Genomic DNA, 18,180 nt, shown 5'->3' with positions numbered 1-18,180 from the left:
ATTTAGGAGCATTGATATAGAGGAGGAAAGCAATGACTTTGTGAGATTGATATAGAATATTTAAATTTTTTAAATTTAAGGATCTATAATTTCATATATATGAGTGCTCACCTCATCTTTCAAACTTAATGCAAACTGGCACCTTCTCTATCTATATCTGTATTTATAGTAATGGTAATATTGTTTTAAGAACAACTTTGAGGGACTAACTCATTTTGACTATTACAAACATCCAAATTAACTACAAAGGAACTTTGAAGGAAAATCCTATCTGCTTCTATTTGACAATAGAATGGATATGGGGTGGGGGATGGAGGGAAGAATGAGGATCTAAGGATAACATTGAAGTTGTAAGCCTGATTGACTGGGGGAATTATGGTGCCCTTGACATTAGTAGGAAAGTTCAGAAAGGAGGAGAATTTGGGGGAAAATAATAATTTCTATTTTAGGCATATTGAGTTTGAGATTTCTATGCTAAACAGTACATCAACCTTAGATGTTGAAGGGATGATTGGAGTTGTATGACTATCACTGAACAGAGAGACAATGGTTGGATGCAATTATAGGAATAAGAACTAGAACTATGGGAGCTAATGAGATCACCAAAGGGAGAAAGCACAGAGTGAAAAGAAAATAGGAGTCAGTACTGAAACTCAGAGGACACCTAGGATTAAGAGTGTTACATGGATGAACACCCAGACTGAGAATGAGCAGTTAGAAAAGAGGAGAACCAGAAGAAAGAAGTTCCCTGAAAACCTTAGGAGAAGTATCCAGAAAAGAATGATCAATAGTATCAAATGTTGCAGAAATGAAGAAAAGGATATTTACTCTAGCAATTAAGAGATCATTGTCCCTTTGGAGAAGGCAGTTTCAGTTGAATGCAGGGGGTTTAGAAGAGAGGGAGAGGAGAGGAAATATAGGCACCCAGTATAGACTTTTCTCAAGGAGGTTAGCAGAGAAGGGGAGGTGAGAAATAGGATAACAGTTAATGGTTTCATTAGCTTGGAAACCAAGAATTAAAGGAGAGAGCAGAGAAGAGAAGGGAAATAGAGCTTTAGTATAGCCTTAGAAATCTATTGGGGAGAAGATCATTTTTCCTCAGCTTCTACTTATCATAGAAGGGAGATACAACAATCCGTTAGTTGGATGTGATTTGGGACACATAGACAAATGGGCTCAAATGGGCCTGCAGAACTTTGACCCAAGATAGTTTAGATAATTAACTCAACCTTCTACTCTACCTTGCCTGTGTAGGCATATTCCTAGAGTCTGGGCTAGACAGAGCCTGAAAGCCTAACTTAAAAGAATGGTGTCTGACGAGATAAAAAGGAGGTAACAGTTCCATCTCTCACAATAGAATACCTGCATCTGGCAGAATCTTAAAGTTGGCAAAGGGAACCTAACTGTTTCTTTGCTTTGCTTCCCCACAGCAACTCACAATTTAGTCAAATACAGATTTTAAAAAAGAAGGTCATCAAACTTTTCCTAAGTCCCTGACTCATAAATGTTGGTCTCTTTATAAAAATTCTCTATGTCAGTTGTAGGCAACAATACCATAAGTCAAACCAAATTCTTCCAAATTCAAAGTCAAATTTGCTACCACTCCCCATGCCTGAGGCTTGTCTTATGGGCTAGGCAATCTGAAGTCTCCCAGACAAAGGAGGGGTCTAAATTGATTATCTTATCCCTACTGTTATTGCCTGTGTGGTCTTGTCCAAGTCTCTTCTCTTGATTTCAGTTCCCTCATTTGTAAAATGAGGGGTTTGGACTAGGCTATGCATGTCTAAGGTCCCTTTTACTTCTAGTTCTTATGATTCTGAGATCCCCATAGCATAGCCCAGGGAGGCATACATAGGGGAAAGCAGGGGATTCTCCTGATTTGTTGTTGGATTGATTTTCCCACACTTAGCCTCTCTCATTCTCAACTTTGTACAACAAGAGGAATCAGGGAAATGCATCATGCCTCCTCCCCACGCTGAAAAAGATGTCAACTCTACTGAAGAGCCTATGAAGAAGTTCTAAATTATCTTTTATCCCTTCTCTGATGTTTACTGCCAGTGTGGTTGTGAGCTAGTCATCTCTCCCCTGGGCTTCAATTTCATCATCTTCCCATGAAGGGTTTGTACTAATGACCTCTAAGACCATCCAATTCATAGGATGACCTATGAGTCAGAATTTTAGAATCAAAGGAAGGAGGGCAGCTGATGGGAAAAGGGAAGGGTTCATTGGGAAGTTGTGGATAGGTAAATCTTCCACACTTTGCTCTCTGCAAAGTTGTGCTTCTCTTTCTTTCTCCCATTTGCACCACTCCCTGTCTGTCCTGAATGTTAAGCCTCTTCTTGAGTAGAATCTACCCCACCAACCTCATCCAAGTCCTCATCTGGTGGCATCACTACCTACAATTAGGCATACAGCCTTCTCAGAAACATAGCTTAGAGAATTTCTCCCAATGAATGATGGCCTCTCAGCTCTGAATATTGAGGGAAAGGAAGTTATCCTCCACACCGTTTTTTTTCCCTTAATCATACCTTCTACACTTGAATTGAATAGAACCTTGTATCAGATGATATGGGGCCAAGTAAAAATGGCACACTAGATGTGAGTCCTGGGCACTGAAGTGGGAAGTGGTTCAGGAAAACATATGCTCTTCATTAAAGGGCATCATGAATCAGCCTCAGGTTGTTATTGCAAATACATGAAGGGAGATGGAGAATAAAATTTAGGGAACAGCTGGCAGGCTAGTTTGTCTGAAACTCAGAGTGCATGGAGGGGTATGATGTAAAATTAGTTTGGCGAGCTTGGCTAAAGCCAGATCGTGAGGAATTTTGTTTTAGCCTAGTGGCAACAAGAAGCCATTGAAAATTCTTGAGTGGAGGGGTAAAAGGTGACATAGTCAGATAATGCCCTGAGAAGGTAAATTTGGCAACCACAGAAGATGTATTGAAGGAGGGAGCTCCTGGAATCAGGGCAAACAACTAAGGATTCAGAACAATAGTTCATTACTTCAAGATATTAAGAAGGCCTGAATGAGGGTATGAGTGAAAAAAAAAAGGGAATGGAGCCAAGAGATAATTATTAAGAGAGGTTTTTCACCTCTACCCTTCTCCCTCTCTAATCTATCCTTCACACTACATTGGGATCTTCTGCTCAAAGAGCAGTACATTGGGATCTTCTGCTCAAAAACTTTCAATAGCTTCCTACTGCCTTCTTAATAAGGTTCAAATGCCTTTGCCTGGCATCTGAGGCTCTCTATAATTCGGTGTCTTGTCAAACCTAGATCTCTTCTAACACTTAGTAGAGAGTTCTGAAAAAACAGGGAATGTTTAATAAATGTCTGCTGAGTGATTGGTGAGGCTATTCTTTTATAGACTTTGAGAATAAGGATCAGGACTTTATTTGTTCCTTGGCTAACATAGTTTTTAACTTTTCCTAGTGTAAAGCTTCCAATTCAATTTTACGATGTAAGAAATTGCTTGGCCCAATTATCAGGTTCTATTTGTTATTCATGGTGTCTGCTAAAGGGTGGAAGATCTCCAAAGAGCTGTTAAAATGGCTTTGACACTATTTTCAGACATCCATTGGCAAGTCAGAGCTGATGGACTAAAAGCTATAATTTCTCAGCTATCATCTGTACCTTTTAGAAAAATTGATAGAAGCAAGTGATGATACATATAGAGCAAAAGACACAAGACTTTTCCATCAACGCAGCTATAGAGTAGATAGCCATTGGTGTAAGATGAGATACCACCTGTCACTGCTGCATCACTAGTTTATACCATGGCTAGAACCTTTGTTTGTAGAAAAAGAGTCCTAAAGGGCTCTGGATAGAAGAGCCTAAAAATATAATGCCAGCCCAGCCCAGCTGCCAGTGAAACACATCTCTTCCTTTCTTTTCCCTTTATTCACCATCCTTTCTATTTTCTTTATTCATCATTCTTTTCCTAATTCTTGTTTTCAAATTTTTTGTTGTTGTTTTCTTCTAGGGACGTAGCAAGGTATTGTGGCTACAAATGTAGACTTGAAATCAGGAAAGATTTGGGTTCAAATCCTGCCTCTGACAGTTCTTAGCCAGGTACTCCTGGGATATTCACTTAATGTCTCTGATAATTCACTTTTCTCATCTGTATTGTGGAGATAACAATATCAGTGGTACTTCTATTAAGAGTGACAGGGGGGCAGCTAGATGGCACAGTGGATAGAGCACTGGCCCTGGAGTCAGGAGTACCTGAGTTCAAATCCAGCCTCAGACACTTAACACTTACTAGCTGTGTGACCCTGGGGCAAGTCACTTAACCCCAATTGCCTCACTAAAAAAAAAAAAAAAGAAAAAAGAAAAAAGAAAAAGAAAAAAAAAGAGTGACAGGATTTTAGAGTGGTTAGAGACAGATTCAGTGGTAGGAAGGCTTGGGATCAAATCCTGCTTCTTATATACATTGGCCATATGACCCTAAGCAATTCACCAAGCCTTTCTGTGCCTTGGGCAATAAATTATATAGAGAGAAGGTGACAGTCTGTATTAAGAGGACTTTTCTAATTGGGATTTTCCTGCAAAACAATGAAGTTACTGTCCCCAAAACAAAAACGTACTTCCAAGGGCCATTGCAATATTCAAATAAAGGAATGTATTTAAAATGCTTAAAGTGGGGGCAGCTACATGGCACAGTGGATAAAGCACTGGCCCTGGACTCAGAAGGACCTGAGTTCAAATCTGGTCTCAGACACTTGACACTTACTATAGCTGTGTGACCCTGGGCAAGTCACTTAACCCTCATTGCCCTGCAAAAAAGAAAGAAAGAAAGAAAAAGGAAACTAAAATAAAATGCAAATTTTAAACATCCAATATTATAATCTTTCTGCCTCTTGTCCATTCCTGAAACTCATTCAACTCACCTTTGACTTATTAAAAAAAAAAAAAAGATTCCCTATGCCTTATAATAGTAATATTAGCTACTCAAAGTCATTCATTTAATGAAATGAATAGGCTTAAAAATCCTTCCTTCTGCTTCCAAAACTAAAATTCTTTATTTTAAACAATTTTGTAAAAGAAGAATAAGAAGGCAGAGGAGGAGGAGGAGCAACTTGTTAGATTGTTTCCAGTGTTTCCTCAGTGGAGATGGGGAACAGAGCAGTCTTTTTATTGATATGTGATAGATGTATAGAATTAGTTGAGGTTTTTTCCCCTAGTGTTCCTCATCTAAAACTTAGGGCTCATTTTAAAATTGGGACTTAAAATATATACGATCGATTTTATATAAGAAATGCCAGTGTCTGATCTTTTCCTGATACACAGAACTCTTCAAAGCTGCCTTTCACTACCAATCACTGGGCCCATGCATATTTCTGTATCCTATCAAAAGGTATAAATTGTATTAAAATTGGGTAAAAAATACTGTCCATGCAGTCTTCTTCTGGGAGATTTATTGATCAGGATACTGAGTCAGGAGACTGATACTTGCCATTTTGACCTGAATTTCTTTCAAAATGATCTTGGTGCTGGCAAAGATCCACATAAAAATAAATCACTTCCATGTGGGCAGAGCTGATCCTAGAGATAGACAAGATAGACAGGCAGCTAAGGTATAACAGAAAGCAGAGAAAAGCAAGGAGACCTTTCTAATATGGCTTCTTATAAATGCACATTTTCTTTTTTTTAAAAAATAATAAACATTTTTATTTATAGTTTTGAGTTCCAATTTTTATCCCTCCTTCCCTCCCTCTCTTCCCCACTCCTGAGGCAGTAAGAAATAAGATATGGATTATCTATATATGATTATGTAAAACCTTACCATATTAGTCATTTTGCACAAGAAAACATGAATAAAAGAAAAAATTAAAGAAAGTGAAAAACAGCATGCTTCAGTCTGTGTTCCTTCAATATCAGTTTTTTCTTTGGAGATGGATAGTATGTTGCAACAATAGTCCTTTGGGATTGTCTTGTATTATTGTATTGTTGAGAATAGTGATGTCATTCACAGTTCTTCATCGAACAATATTGCTGTCTCTATGCACAACGTTCTCTTGGTTCTGCTCACTTCACTATACATCAGTTTGTACAAGTCTTTCCAGGCTTTTCAGAAATCATTCTGCTTGCTATTTCTTGTAGCACAATAATATTCCATCACAATTATATGCCACAGTTTCTTTAGCCGTTTCCTAATTAATGGGCATTCCTTTGATTTCCAATTCTTAGCCACCACAAAGAGAACTGCTATAAATATTTTTATACAGATAGGTCTTTTTCTTTTTGGGGGGATATCTTTGGAATAAATGCACATTTTCAAGACTAGAAAAGTCAAATTTTTATGGCCTCTTGGTATTTATGTTGCAATTGCACCTGTAAGCTGTGAGTTAATATGCATATATTATGCATTTATGTTCTAGTCACTGTGCCAAGCACTAGGTATACAAGAAAAAAAAGGCACAAATATGGTTCCTTCCCTCAAGGATCTCACATTTTAATGGGGGGAGGGAGGGAACACACATGGAAATTATATATATATATATGCTGTGGATGGAAGATTAGAGGGGAGACACTGGGAAAGGTATGGATAGGGACTCTTCTATAGAGAATGGGATTTGAGCTGTGTCTTAGAGGAATCCAGGGAAGTTAGGAGTCAGAAGTAGAAAGGAGAACATTCCAGGTATGGAATGCAAAAGCACAGAAATGGGAGGTGAAGAACTGCCTTGCAGGAGGAGCACAGAGTGAGTCCTATGTAGCTAGGTTGTAGACTGTATGGAAGGAAGTAAAGTATAAGACTGGAAAGGTAGCAAGGGGACTGGTTGTGAAGTGGTTAGATGGTAAACTCTAAGTCAACAACCATTTATTAAATACTTACTATTGTAGATTAATGCTGACCAAATGCCAGGCATTCTAATTAAGTATTGATAATACAAAGGGAAGGAAAAGGAATAATCATTTGTTAAGTTTCTACTATGTACCAAGCATGGTGCTAATTTATTTACAAATATTATCTTGTTTGATCCTTAAAACAACACTGGGAGATAAATAAGTACTATTATTATAATCTCCAATTTACAGATGAGGAAACTAAGGCAAATAGAAGTTAAGTGACTTACCCAGGGTCACAAAGCTAGTAAGAGTCTGAGGCCAAATTTGAACCAGTCTTTCTCACTTCCAGGCCCAGTGCTCTATTTAAAAAAAAAAACAATTAACATTCTTTTTTAGAGTTTTAAATTCCAAATTTGGTCCCTCCCTCTTTCCCTTCTTCCCCTCCCTCCCCCCTGAGATGGTAAGCAATCTGATAGAGGTTATAAATGTGAAATCATGTAAAACATTTCCATATTAGTCATTTTGTGGAAAAAAGAAGGGAAGAGAGAGAGAGAGAGAGAGAGAGAAAGAAAGAAAGAAAGAAAGAAAGAAAGAAAGAAAGAAAGAAAGAAAGAAAGAAAGAAAGAAAAGAAAGAAGAAAGAGAAAGGAGAGTGGGAAAGAGGGAGGGGGAGGGAGGGAGGGAGGGAGGAAGGAAGGAAGGAAGGAAGGAAGGAAGGAAGGAAGGAAGGAAGGAAGGAAGGAAGGAAGGAAGGAAGGAAGGAAGGAAGAACATACTTCAGTCTGTATTCAGACTCCATCAGTTCTTTCTCTGGAGGTGGATAGCATTTTTCATCATGAGTCCTTTGGGATTGCTGAAAATAGCGAAGTCATTCAGAATTGATCATTGGACAATATTTCTTTTATTATGTACAATGTTCTCCTGGTTCTGCTCATTTTACTTCGTATCAGTTCATCTAAGTCTTTCCATGTTTTTCTGAAATTTGTCTGCTTGTTATTTCTTCTACCACAATAATCTTCTAGTACAAACATACACTACAACTTGGTTAGCCATTCTCCAGTTGATGGGCATTCCCTTAATTTCCAGTTCTTTACCACCACAAAAAGAACAGCTATAAATATTTTTGTACAAATAGGTCCTCCGCCCCCCTACTTCTCAAAACCTCTTTGGGAAACTGACCTAGTAGTGGTATTTCTGTGTCAAAGGGTAGGCACAGTTTTATAGTTCTTTAGCCCAGTTCTCTATTTCCTGGGCCATCATAGCAAAATGTGGTCCTTTTCCTCAAGGAGCTTACATTCCAATGGGGAAGACAACATGTATGTAGCTATGTACATAGAATATGTGCAATGTAGATAGAAGACAATCTCAGAGGGAAGGCAGGAGCAGTGAGGAGAATCAGGAAAGAGCTCTTATAAAAAGTGAAAGTTGAGCTGAGTCTTAAAGGAAAGAAGGCAAGAGATCCATGGGGTAGAAGTGATGCGGGAGGGTATTCTAGGCATAGAGAATGATCTGAAAAGGGAAAGGTAGGAAGTGCCAGTCTGTGAAGAAGTCCTTTAAAGACCAAAAAAGAGAGTTTTACATTAGATTCTGGGGGTAAGAAAAAGCCACGGGATTTTACTGGTAGGGAACAACATGGTCAGACCAATGCTTTAGGAAGATTTTGTTGGCATCTGAGTGGAGAATAGATTGGAATGGGGAGAGACCCAAAGCAATGAAGCCAGGTAGATAGAAGGCTATTGTGTGTCTTCATATGAGGGTGTCAGCTATGTGAAGGGATAGAAAGAGACATATACAAGAGATATTGTAAATCTTTAAAACATCAAGACTTGACAACAGTGTCAAGATTGTGCAGGGTGAGTTAAAGTGAACAGTTGAGGATGACACTGAAGTTGCAAGCCTGGATGCCTAGGAAAATTATGACGTCCACCACTGTAATAGGAATTGGGAAGAAGGATGGGTTTGGAGGGGTTGAGGTGGGGGCATGTAAGAGAAGATAATGAGTTCTGCTTGAGATGCCTACAGGGTATAGAATTTGAGATGCCCAAAAGATAGTGACTCTGGATTGGAGCTCAGGAGAGAGATCAGAATTGGCTACATATATTTTCAGATTTTTTTTGATGTACTGATCAATTATGTTGATTTTCTTTCTTCCTTCCTTCCTTCCTTCCTTCCTTCCTTCCTTCCTTCCTTCCTTCCTTCCTTCCTTCCTTCCTTCCTTCCTTCCTTCCTTCTTTCCTTTCCTTTCCTTTTGGCTTTAAAAATACTCTTTGTTATATGAGATGGCTTTCTGGGAAAGATAGGAAAAGTTATGCCAAGGGAAACTATGGTGATGTAAAAAAAAAAGTCATCAGTAAAAAAATTTTTAAAACAACAACAACAATGAAAGAAAATTAGAGAATGTGAATAACCATGTATGATTTTAATATGCCTCTACATCTGTATTATCTAGGGCCCACAGATGTCTTTTCCTGGCTCAGGGTTACTTACCATTTTAAGTCATGAAATCATAGAATCTCAATGTTGGGAGAGACCTCAGAGCCCATTTACTCTAATCTAAACCAGAATCATTTATACTCTGATAAAGCTGGGGAAGCCCGTACCTCCCAAGGCAACCCATTCTATAAGTTGAATGTCTCTGATTATTAGGGATTTTAAAAAATAACAATATTAATAACCAGCTCTTATAGAATGGTTTTCTTTTCTCTAGACCTATGACTTCATCCCTTTGGGAGTTCACCAGTGTGGCTTTTGGCATAGAAAGAGAAAAGTGAAAGTCTTTGCCCTCAGGGAGTTTACGTTCTATCTGGATCAGCAGCTGTTCTACATCCTGAAGTCATAGAGAGTTGGCTTTGGGCACTGAGGTGGAAACTGAACTGCCTATTGTAATAGAGCTAGAAAACAGGACTTAAATCCATGTTTTCTTGATGATAAAGCCAATTCTCTATGCACTATGCCAAGCTGTTTCTCCTATAGTGTTGTGAGGTGAGTAAAATATTTGACTACGTTGCCTTTTTTGAGCTTGAAAATAGCCCAGTGAATTAAGTATTACAGGTAATACATACACATACACACACACATATACATACACACATATATATGTATATAATATATATATACATGATGTATATGGAAATAGATTGTGAGATTAAATGACTTGTCCATGATCATTCAATTTATATGTATCAATGGTAGCATTTTTAAATACCAAGTACTTTATGACTGCAAGTCCAGTATTCATTCTACTTCAAGCCTGACTTTGTCTCCTTATAATCGCCACTTATTGTCCCTGGTTCTGCCCTGCAGGGCCAAGCAGAACACATGTATTCCCTCTTACACATAACAGTCTTTTTTTTTCAGGGCAATTGGGGTTAAGTGACTTGCCCAGGGTCATACAGCTAGTAAGTGTCATGTGTCTGAGGTCAGATTTGAACTCAGGTCCTCCTGACTCCAGGGCTGGTGCTCTATCCACTGTGCCACCTAGCTTCCCCACACATGATGGTCTTTGAAGACAGTTATTATGTTCCTCTGAGTATTTCTTTTTTCCAGGCTAAACATACCTAGTTCATTCACTCCTCTTTCTATAGCTTGATTTTTATTCTTCACATTATTCTGGATGAAACTGACACTAATTCATTTCAAAATAAGGTATTCATCCCATATGAGGTTTATTTTGGCATATTTGCCTCTTAGTTGTTCCTTCTGAAATACCTAGATGGTATACCTAGTCCTGCATGGTCGTGACATCACCTTTGGCATTTGAGATGTCTCCATGTTTTCTTACCAATATTAAGGAAATGTGTTGTAGGGAATAGAAAGAGGGAAAAAAAGAAAGAAATGGAATATGACCCATGTACTTCCCCAATAAGAAGATAATCAAGGTAGAAAAAACATATGGATACAATGCAATGGAAACCAAATTTTCAGTGTTTCCTATTTGTCTTACGTAGGGTTTGTTATAATTAACATGCTGGCCCACAGACAGTACCTGAAGACAGAGAAAAAGAAAGTTACTTATTTACCACATTGAACCACATTGAAGCTCATCTTTGGCCAACCACAATGGAAAACTGCTTCATCAGCTTCATGGAAATCTTTTGACACCCTTTTGTTTCTTCCAATTGGAAAGAAAAGTTCTTCTTGCTTTGTGCAATGGAAGGCCATTTAAATTGAACTGACCTGAACTGAATTGAGTGGAATCAAATGATGGAAATATGACAATTCACTTTACTGGTGAAAATAATGTCTAAGTCAAGTTGGATGATAAGCTTGTTGTAGAAAAAAAGGATTGAATCTCCCTTGGCCATCTTATTCTGGCCGATAGTTCATTTACCATTGCTTCTTTTATTTCCCATAAAAAGATGCATCCGTATGAAAAAGGGCCTCAGGCCTGAGATTTTATGAGAACACAATTTCCTGAAGATCCAAGAATTTTAAAAAAGTCTTAAACTAAGGTTCAGATAATGAATGTTATAAAATACATGATGGGGAAATCATAAGTAGGCATCCAGTACCTCTGAAAAAGACCTGAAGGCTTTGATGAACTGAAAGTTCAGTGAGTCAACAGTGTCACCAGTGTCACATAGAAGTTAGACAGACAGACAGACAGATAGATATACAGATCAAGTCAGAGAAAGAGACAGAGACAGACAGACATACAGAGAGAGAGAGAGAGAGAGAGAGAGAGAGAGAGAGAGAGAGAGAAAGAAGGAGAAAGCAATCTTAGATTACAGTGAGAGGTGATGGTCTCCACTATACAGATCATATCTGTGTGATAATTTTCAGGTCTGGGTATTGGATTTTAGGGAGGACACTGATAATCCAGAATATCCAAATGAGAGCAATCACAGTCATGAGAGGCCTGGAGACTAGGCCATACAAGGATAATTTGAAGGAACTATGAATATTTAGCCTAAGGAAGAGAGGACTTGGAGGGGACATAAACACCCTCTGCTGAAAGGAGGAATAGACTTGTTCTGATGGGCCCCAGAGGGCAGAACTAGAAATAAAGGGTAGAAATGGTAAAGATGCAGATTTCCACTCAACATAAACAAAAACTCCCAAACAATTTAAATTATCCCAAAGTGAAATGGGCTTCCTTGGAAAGTACTAGATTCTCCTCACTGGAGCTCTTTAAGCAAAGGCTGCATAACCTCTTGTTGAGACTATTGTAGAGATATTCATCTGCCATGTATGGGTTGGACATGAGGGCCTATCCAACTCTATGTTTCTGTGATCTGTCACTATAATTGGTAAATTTCTCTGGAATTCTGGCAAGATGAAGTACAGCACAGAATTATATGTGTAGATCTAGATCTAGATAGATGGGTAGATAATAGGGTGTATGATGGATAGATGGATAGATAGATGGACAGATGGATAGATAAAAAGACAAACAGATAGATATATGACAGCTAGCACTGCAAAGGAACCTAAAGTATAATTTTTTCCTCATTCAAGGAAAGTAGAAAGCACTGGAGAAGTAAAAATATAAAGATAATTTCTATATTTTAGCAGGAAAGTTTTTAAAAAGAAATTTGAATTCATGTTACTCCTTAAAAGTCCCATATTAAGCTCTGAAACCATTGATATATGCTGTAATATGTCTTGTTTTTAAATCCCCTTTTCTCATTGTGTTATTTGAGTGTCATTTAAAAAAATACTGGCTTTGATTAGCTGAGTTCCATATTGTATGAGTCTGTTTGGCCTCAGCCTCAGAGGCACAGAGTTAACATATTCAAGGCCATAGCAGAAGTCTGTAGCTAATTACCACAAATACTTCTCCACTCAGAAGCAGCAGCCAGATTCTCTCCAAATGATCCCCTCTAGCGACACTGAATTCTACTTGTCCCTGTGTGAGGTCACATAATGAGTCAGTGATAGTAGAAGTGAGGGAATACAGAACTTGGGACTCCACCCTAAGGTCAATCTGGTTCCCTGTTGGAGAAAGGAGGTAGGGAAGATTCATCATTCTTATGGAGCATGCTCAGCAGAGAACTATCCAATGAGGGAACTGTGGGGATGGATGCCTGCTAGAAGTGTGAGACTATGTCTCGGTTGGTAGGGGAGCACATATGCAGTTCTAGGATGAGTAGAATAAGCAAAACCACAAATTCAGTCCATAAAAGCATCCAAACCATAACATCTTGCTTCCATTTCCATGTGTTTTCAAATAGGCACTAGATCCAGATTGCTGAAGAAAGGGTTTTTTTTTTTTGTTGTTTTTTTTTTTCCTTCAGAAAGAGCTGTGTAGATCTGGATCTCATTTATTTAAGCAGGAAAGCAAACTACAACGGAGAGGAATGAAGACTGAGGGATTGTGGGCCCAGAAAGTAGCTTCGAGTCTGGCACAGAGACTTCTTAATAATGTCATTTATGTGGGTATTCTCTCCGAAGATACAGATCAAAACCTGCTAGAGAGGCAATGGGATATTGCTGATAATGGAATCAGGAAGATATGGGTTAAAATCCTGTCCTTAGATACTGACTAGTCGTGTGACCTTGGGAAAGTCATTTAAACACTCAGTGCTTCAATTTCTTCATCTGTAAAATGAAGGGATTGGATGTGATGACTTCTAAGATAATTTTGGCTCTAGCTCTATGAATCTATAACCTTTCCACACCTTCAAAAATGTTTTCATCAGCTGTATGCCTAGGGGAAAAAATATCACAATTGGCCAAACCTTCTAATGACCAGATCCTCCCCACATAGCTACTTTGTCCATCAGCAAGCCATACTTATCTAGTAGGAGTCACCAGAGGCTATGATCTGTTGGTATAGGCTTCTGAAACCCAGGATTACTTCTATGCCACAATAAGGCACTAGAACAGGATATATTAAAGGGAGAGGACCATCTATGGGAAGGATCAAACTAAATAACATGTGTGAGGGGAAACCCCTCCAACCTCCCATTCAGTTTGAAAAGATAAAAGGCATTCCTCAAGTGGGACTGATGCAAAGAGTCAAATTCATCATATACTTCCCATAAAAGGACAAATATCAAGAAAATTAAGATAAGATGATCCACTGTAACTAAGCCCTAGAACAATTTACAAAACAGTAGAATTCTGGGGGTTTTTTTGGTTTGGTTTTGGTTTTGGTTTTTTTGTGGGGCAATGGGGATTAAGTGACTTGCCCAGGATCACACAGCTAGTAAGTGTCAAGTGTCTAAGGCCAGATTTGAACTCAGGTACTCCTGAATCCAGGGCTGGTGCTTTATCCACTGTGCCACCTAGCTGCCCCCAAAACAGTAGAATTCTAATGGCAGTTGGGTGGAACAGTGGATGGAATAGTAGTCCTGTTGGAGTCAGGAAAACTCATTTTCCTGAGTTCAACTCTGGGCTCAGACACTAGCTGTGTTACCCTGGGCAAGTCACTTAACCCTGTTGGCCTCAGTTTCCTGATCTGTAAAATGAGCCAAAGAAGGAAATGACAAACCATTCCAGTATGTCTGTTAAGAAAACTCCAAATGGGGTTGTAAAGAGTTGGACAAGACTAAAATAACAAGAATTCTTTTTTTTTTAATGTATGAGGTATTTTATTTTTTCTGTTACATGTAAAGATAGTTCTCAACTTTTGTTTATACATGCTTTACAATTTCAGATTTTTCTCCCTCCCTCCCCTCCCTCCCCCCCTCCCCTAGACAGCAGGTAATCTGATATAGGTTATATCTATATATCTCTATACATATACATATAGATATATATATACACACACACACATATATATATACATAATAACATTAATCCTATTTCTGCATTAATCCTGTTACAAGAGAAAGAATCAGAGCAGTGATGCAAAACCTCAAAATAGAAAAAAAAAAACAACAGCACCCAAAACAAAAGAAATAATATGGTTCAATCAGCATCTATACTCCACAGTTCTTTCTTTCTTTTTTTTTTCTTGGATTTGGAGATCCTCTTCTATCATGAGTTCCCTGGAACTCTTCTGTACCATTGCATTGGTGAGAAGAATATAGTCCATCACAGTAGGTCAACACTCATTGTTGATGATACTGTGTAGAATGTTCTTCTGGTTCTGCTCATCTCACTCATCATCAGCTCACGTAAGACCCTCCAGGTTTCTCTGAACTCTTCCTGCTCATCATTTCTTACAGCACAATAGTACTCCATTGTATTCATATACCACAACTTGTCCAGCCATTCCCCCGTTGATGGGCACCCCCTCAACTTCCAATTCCTTGCTACCACGTAAAGAGCAGCTATAAATATTTTTGTACATGTGGGTCCCTTTCCCCCTTCCATGATTTCTTTGGGCAAAAGACCTAAAAGTGGGATTGCTGGGTCAAAGGGTATGCACAGCTTTATCGCCCTTTGGGCATAATTCCAAATTGCTCTCCAGAATGGTTGGATCAGCTCACAGCTCCACCAACAATGCATTAGTGTTCCAATTTTCCCACAGCCTCTCCAACATTTATTATCTTCCTTTTTTGTCATTTTAGCCAATCTTATAGGTGTCAGGTGGTACCTCAGAGTTGTTTTAATTTGCATCTCTCTAATCATTAGAGATTTAGAGCATTTTTTCATATGGGAATAGATAGCTTTGGTTTCTTCATCAGAAAACTGCCTGTTCATATCCTTTGACCATTTCTCAATTGGGGAATGACTTGGATTCTTATAAATTTGATTTAATTCCCTATATATTTTAGAGATGAGGCCTTTATCAGAAGCACTGGCCTCAAAAATTGTTTCCCAGCTTTCTGCCTCCCTTCCAATTTTGGATGCATTGCTTCTGTTTGTACAGAATTTTTTTAATTTAATATAATCAAAATCATCCATTTTGCATTTTATAATATACTCTATCTCTTGTTTGGTCAAAAACTGTTTTCCTTTCCAAAGATCTGATAGGTACACTATTCCTTTCTCTCCTAATTTACCTATGGTATCACCTCTTATGTCTAAATCATGTATCCATTTTGACCTTATTTTAGTATAAGGTGTAAGATGTTGGTCTATGCCTAATTTCTGCCATACTATCTTCCAGTTTTCCCAGCAGTTTTTGTCAAATACTGAGTTCCTATCCCAGAAGCTGGAGTCTTTGGGTTTATCAAACACTACATTACTAGTGTGATTTACTACTGCATTTCCTGAGCCTAGCCTATTCCATTGATCTACCACTCTATTTTTCAGCCAGTACCAGATAGTTTTGATGACTGCCGCTTTATAGTAAAGCTCCAGGTTTGGTACCGCTAACCCACCTTCCTGTGAATTTTTTTCATTATTTCCCTGGATATTCTTGATTTTTTGTTTTTCCAGATGAATTTTTAAAATAACAAGAATTCTAACGCATATTCTAATTGCCAACAAAGTTTTTGCTGCCGACTAGTCATCAACAATTCCATGAACTTTGAGTGAGTTGATGATCATGACCCTGTTTTGTTCTCCTTTGTGACCATCAGCCCCTATCACAGAATTTCAGAGTTGGAACCCCTCCTCCCCACTAAGACATACTTAACAAACAGTCAACCAGGCTTTGTAAGAAGACCTCAAGTGAATGAAAACTCACTACCTGCTCAGGCAGCCTAGTCCAATCTGGAACACATCTAATTGTTAAAAAGTTTTTCATTTCACCAAGCCAAATGGACCTATATCCATAAAATCACTTGTCCTTGAATTGCCATCTATCTAGGTAGGTAATTTGCATTGATCCCTCTGTTTCTTTTTAGGGTAGCTAGGTGGTGCAGCAGATAGAGTGCTGGACCTGAAGTCAGGAAGGGTCTTCTTGGTGAGTTCAAATCTGGCTTCAGACACTTATCAGCTATGAGACCCTGGGAAAGTCATTTAACTCTGTTTACCTCAGTTTCCTCATCTGTAAAATGAGTTGGAGAAGGAAATGGCAACCAATAACAGTATCTTTGCCAACCCCCCCCCAAATATGAGGTCACAGAGGGTTGGATATAACTAAAAAATGACTCAACAACAAATCTGTTTCTTTTTATTCAAATGCATACTATTTGTTTCTGAAAGGCCTAAATAACAAACTTTTTTTGGTGGGGCAATGAGGGTTAAATGACTTGCCCAGGGTCATCTAGTAAGTGTCAAGTGTCTGAGACTGGATTTGAACTCAGGTCCTCCTGAATCCAGGGCTGGTGCTTTAGCCACTGCTGCACCTAGCTGCCCCAATAACCAAATGTTTTAATACAAGTTCACTGCTTTCCCTGATGTTTAGCTTTTTTGTGTCAGTTTTCCTCCATTTATTGAGTGAATTTTCTGCAGAGATGATATAGCATCTTGATCCCACCATTTATATTAATGGTAGTATGGTATAAGAACTAGATTTAAAGTCAGAAAACATGAGTTCGAATCCTGACTCTGCTCACTCTACAGCCTTGGAAAAGAGACCTCACTTCTTTGCCTTTCTATTTTCTCATCTGCAAAGTGCTCCAAGTTCAGTATGCATCACAAATATAAATACAGCAGCCCAAACAGCTCTTGGGATCTTAAGTGTCTCTGAGAGGCATGGCATCCGGAATACCTTTGCTGAATAGTCCTGCCATCCGTGCCCTGCTCAGGCCATATCTGGAGTGTTATATGGAGTTCTGGGTACTGCATTGTAGAAAGAACATTGATGAGCATGGAGAGTATCACAGGGAGGACACTGGGGTAGATGAGAGAATTTGAGAAGATGTCTAACACGCATCAGCTAAGGAAAGAAGAGAGATAGGAAGAGGATTTGAAGGATTTGAAGGGTTTGTGTGTAGAAGGACTAGACTCCTTCTTGGCCTCAGAAAGCAAAAGACAGTGGTGAAGGTGGGAGTTGAGCAGAAGGTAAGCAAGAGATAAGTATTTATGTAGCACCTACTAGGTGCTAGGCACCTTTCAAATATTATTCATTGGATTCTCACAACAAACCCTGCAAGGTAGATGCCACTATAGATCAATGGGCTGTTGATGTTCAATTATGTCTAACTCTTCATGATGCTATATGGGATTTTCTTGGCAAAGATACTGTAGTGGCTTGTCATTTCCTTCTCTGGCTCATTTTAGAGATGAGGAAACTGAGGCAGATAGAGTTAAGTGACTTGCCCAGGGTCACACAACTAAAAAGTATTCGAGGCCAGATTTTAACTTAGGATCCTGACTCCAGGCCTGCCACTCTATCTGCTGTACCACCGGCTGCCCCTGAACAGATTTAAGCTTGATAGAAGGAAAACCTGGCACAATGGGGCTGATGCCTCAGGAGATGGTGAGTTTCCCTTCATCAAAGGTCTTCAGGTAGTGGCCACATATCCTGAATGTTCTACAGAGAACTGTTGTTTGGATTGGTCCAGAGGCCCTTTGAATAAGACATAATATACCACTATACTATATATATACACACACACACATAATATATAGTATATATACTTACACATATAACACATACTCAATATA

This window comes from Dromiciops gliroides, chromosome 3, assembly GCF_019393635.1.
Source record: "Dromiciops gliroides isolate mDroGli1 chromosome 3, mDroGli1.pri, whole genome shotgun sequence".
Taxonomy (NCBI): Eukaryota; Metazoa; Chordata; class Mammalia; order Microbiotheria; family Microbiotheriidae; genus Dromiciops; species Dromiciops gliroides.
Note: the sequence above shows the minus strand (reverse complement) of the source record.